The sequence below is a fragment of the Marmota marmota genome, unplaced genomic scaffold (assembly GCF_001458135.2).
Source record: "Marmota marmota marmota unplaced genomic scaffold, marMar, whole genome shotgun sequence".
NCBI lineage: Eukaryota > Metazoa > Chordata > Mammalia > Rodentia > Sciuridae > Marmota > Marmota marmota.
In genome coordinates, this window is record NW_025999869.1 from 26,189,043 (window position 1) to 26,193,759 (window position 4,717).

Here is a 4,717-nt window from a genome sequence, read left to right on the forward strand (position 1 = left end):
ATATACTGAAATTAAACCCAGGGGCATTGTACCACTGAATTATACACCTAGCCCTTTACTTTTTATTTTGAGACAGGGTCTTGCTAAGTTGGCTAGGCTTTCCTTAAACTTGAAATCCTCCTGTACACCTCTTGAGTGGCTGAGATTACAGCCATGCACCAATGTTTCAGGCTCCATTCACCATTTATGAATGGACCTATTTTAAAAAAATCTTTATTTGTTCTTTTTAGTTACATGACAGTAGAGTCTATTTTGACATATTTATACAAACATGGGAGTGGGCCTATTTTGTTCTATTGATCTTTATATCTATGCATTGGCCAAAACTATTATAATTTTTTAGTAAGTGTAGAAATCAGTACAAATCCTTCAACTTTGTTCTTTTTCCAAATTGTTTTGCTATTCTAGTTCATTTCCATTTCTATATCAACATTAGGCTAAGCTTATCAATTTCTAGAAAGAAATTCCTTTAAGTATTTTGGTTTGGCTGTGATACATCTACCATTAATTGGAGAGTAATTGATTTCCTACCAATAATGAGTCTCCCAAACCATAGACCCTGTGTGTTTAAGTCTTCTTTTTTTCTTTTAAAAATATTTTGTAGTATTCAGCATTAAGACTTTGTGCACATTTTGTTGAATTTAATAAATTTTCATGATATTTAATACTATTATGAAGTGTACTTTAAAATTATTTTCAGTTTTTCATTACTAGAATGTTTGTAAGTTTTCTGTCGAAGGAACCGCTGAGCTAGAGCCAGTCCAATTACTAGAATGTTGACATATGAAATGTTTCTTTTCTTATTTCTAGGAGTGTTTCATGGTTTTTGTTTGTTTTGTTTTGCTTTTTGTAAATTTCTGGGCATTTTCTGTATAGAAAGTAACACCATCTACAAATAAGTTTGGCTTTATTTCTTTTACTTTTAAATATCTGTATTTGTTTTTACATGGATCTTTCTCTTACATTTATTCTTTATTAAATAAACATGCCCTATACACTCTTCTATCTGTGCACATTATGAAAAGAAAGCCCAGAACCATTCACAGTGGCTGTCCCAGTAAAGGCTGTCATCACCCCAATCATGAAGACTGATCATTTACAGAAAATAAAGTTGGTTACCCACTCTGTAATCCCAGAAACTCAAGAGGCTGACACAGGAGAATCACAAGTTCAAAGCCAGCCTCACCTACTTAGCAAGGCCCTAGATAATTTAGCAGGCTAAGAGCAACAGGGAGATCCTGTCTCAAAATGTGAGTCTGATTCAGTTAACCAGGTACCTTTTACTAATATATAAGAACATAATAAGATTTCTTTGTGATGACAACTGACTTATATTGAGAATGGTAACATTTCAATAGTAAACTCTGGGATGATTTTTAAGTTTATAATATTTAAATAAATTTTGGATTTTTGTTTTTTAATTATTAAGTTCGTTTTGTTCTAAATAAATGATCCACTCCCCCAGTCTTTTTTTTTAATTTTTTGAGACAGGATCTAACTAATTTGCTAGAGCCCTTTCTAAGTGGCTGAGGCTGGCTTTGAACTTGAGATTGGTCTGAGCCACCCGCTTAGGCCACTGGAATTACAGGTGTGGATTACCATGCCCATGTCAATTTCTATTTTAATGTTTCAGTCATACAAAATCAGTAGTTCATATTAAGTGCAAAAGAAAGTAATATAAACTTAGGAGAAATTTTTCTATAATTTAGCATATTCTTGCTAACTACCTACTTTTTTCAGTATCTTTAATAATAGACATCACTTTTCTAAAAGTTCTTGATGTATCAAGGGAGTAGAAGAGGCCTGATGAACATGGCTATCCCTCTTTCCTCTTAGTAACACAAGAGGAAATTTAAGTGATAACAAACTAAGTCATAATTATGTAAATATCAACCAAAAATAATCAACAAAAGAACAGAAACAGATTGAATATTTTTGCTAGTATGGTTTGTGCCTAAGCATGTCCCCTGGAAAGCTCATGTATTTAGGCAAAGTAGGAAAGTGCAGAAGTGAGCAGACTGGGTTAAGAAATCTGTTACATTAGCAGTGGATGAATCCATTTGCAAGATTGGACTACAGGGTTGTAACATTAGTCAGGTAGGGCATAGCTGGAGGAAGTAGGTCATTGCAGGAATGGACTTTGATTATATCTTGTCCCTGACTTCTATTCCTCTCTACCTCCTGGCTGTTATGTGGTGAACAGCTTTTATGTGCCACATTGTTCCAATTTGATATTATGCCCCAAAGCACACACAGAACAAGAGAATCAGATGACCATGCATTTTGACATCTGAACATATGAGCCATAATTTAATTAAATTTTACCTGTTTTTGTTGTTATACAGGAGATATATATATATATATATATCATATTATATATATTATATATGTGTATATAAATATATTAGGAAAACCTATAATGGCTACATAGAAGTTCTAGGAATTGTTTTCTTCCAAATATTTGTCTCTTCTTTCTATAAAATTAGTGTTTTTGAAATCTCAAATAAATTATCTAACTTATGAGGAAATAAAATTTGTCATAAGTGCCATGCAGAACATCAAACATAATACATTTTCAAAGTTAAAAACATAAATACATATACTGAGAAATCATTTATACTGTGTACTCTTTCAAGCCTTTTTCTGTGTGTGGTTATCCTCACAAATACTATCATCTTAACTGTTATACTCTCCTTTTTCAAGACAAGGCAGCCAACTCAGAAATACAAAGGTGGTCAATGACAGTGAGGGATTTAAGCCACAAGGTTGATGAATGTAAGTCTAAACATTTTGTTTTTACCTGCATATATTCTCAATTTATCTCTCTAATCAATCAAGGACTCAGTATATCACTGAATTTATGTCTAATTCTTTCTGTTTCAGCATAAAGCCTCATGATAATAATATGCTACTATTTTCTGTAATTTATTATCTCAGTTTATTAATATGGAAGCAATTATCATATGAAAACTATTTTATATCAGTTAATTTACATTGGCTAACAAACAACAATATCTAAATTAAGTAAAAAATCTTTTTTGAAGTTTTATCTAAGATATTTTCAGAGGATTAAATTATAGTAATAGTAATCAGAAATTTCAAAAAAGGGAAATTGAGGCAAGACCACCTTCAGAAACTCATTGACCTTATTTAAAATTGCAAAATAAAAACCTCACTTTCCCTATCTCCCTTTCTCTTCTATTTTAAGTTTTCAAGCTATCATAGATGTTTGCATCTAGCTCAATCCTGAAAGCCAGGTACTGAAGTATGGTTCTCAATTTTCTGATCTCAGCTACTTGCCCACAGATGGTGTGCAAAGGTGCAGAATATTACTTGTAAAAGAAATAAACTACTGTACAAATGACAGTAAAAGCAACTGCTGGCAACAGAGGAGGTAAGGGTATAATAGTTTTGCTTCTCATTTTGAGTTCTACTTTCCTCTCCTCAAGTTTATATCACCTTTACTGTGGGCTGGAAACCAGGCCTATCATCTTCACCCTGCATCCAGATATTGTGCTTTTCTTCACACAAGTTATTTGATTGTGGTCAATTTCAAAGACACATTTTAATGTTTGTTATGTTGCAGTCTCCATGCTAAGTGAGCAAAAACCTGAATGTTCAAGAAGTATTATTGCTGATAGTTCACAGTTATATACTAATAGAGAGGGTGTCATACAGGGAAACATAATACATAATGCAAATTTATACTTTCATATAACTTTGAAAATTGTCACTATTCCAACTCTTCTCTCTCACCGTCAATCACATCCATTTAGTACACTGATCTTTCTTCTATTTTGATCATGATGTACTTTCTTTTTTAATGTGTTTTCATGCAGTTTGCCAATATTTTATTAAGAAATTTTGCATATATGTTCATCAAGGAAATTTATCTGAAGTTTTCTTCCCTTGATGTATCTTTTTCTGGTTTTGGTATTAGGGTGGTTTTAGCTTTACAGAATAAATTTGGTAGTGATCCTTCCTTTTCTACTTCATGGAATAATTTGAAGAGAATTGGCATTAGTTTTTTTTTTTAAAAAAGATCTGGTAGAACTCAGCTGAGAATCTATCTAGGCTTGGAATTTTTTTGTTGCAAGGCTTTTAATAGGTGCTTCACTTTTATTATTGGATGTTAATCTGTGTATATTTCCTATATTCTAATGGTTCAATTTATGTAGGTCATATATCTCTAGGAATTTGTCAGTATCATCCAGCTTTTCTAGATTATTAGAGTATCAATTTTATAGTTTCTTATGAACCACGGACTTCAGTAGTGTCTACAGTAATACTTCCTTTTTATGTTAATTTTAGTCTTCTCTTTATTTTGGTTAGATTGGCTAAGGCGTTAATCAACATTGTGTTTCTTTACAAGGAACAAACTGTTCAATTTATCTTTTATATTGTTTTTTAGTCTCAATTTCATTGGTTTGAGCTCTGATTTTAATTATTTATTGTCTTTTATTGATTTTACTGTTGGTTTGTTCTTTGTCTATGGTCTTGAGTTGTAATGTGAAGTTATATATTTGGCATATTTCTATTTTTTTAATATTTGAGCTTGATGCTATAAATTTTCCTCATTGCACTTATTATATTCCAGAGATGTAAAATTTTGTATCACTAGTCTATTTTGTTTTTAAGAATGGTTTTATTTCTTCCCTGTTTTCTTTTGTTATCCATTTGTCATTCAAAAGTAGATTAGTGAGAGACGGCGGGGCCC

At 31.8% G+C, this 4,717-nt stretch overlaps 1 long non-coding RNA gene across 1 annotated transcript; it reads left to right on the forward strand.

Moving 5' to 3' along the window:
• Positions 1-102: 102 nt before the first annotated feature.
• On the forward strand, positions 103-4,717 carry LOC125620251. Its single transcript, XR_007351864.1, has 3 exons — positions 103-2,775; positions 3,293-3,394; positions 4,692-4,717. It is a non-coding gene; the product is annotated as an uncharacterized LOC125620251 (long non-coding RNA).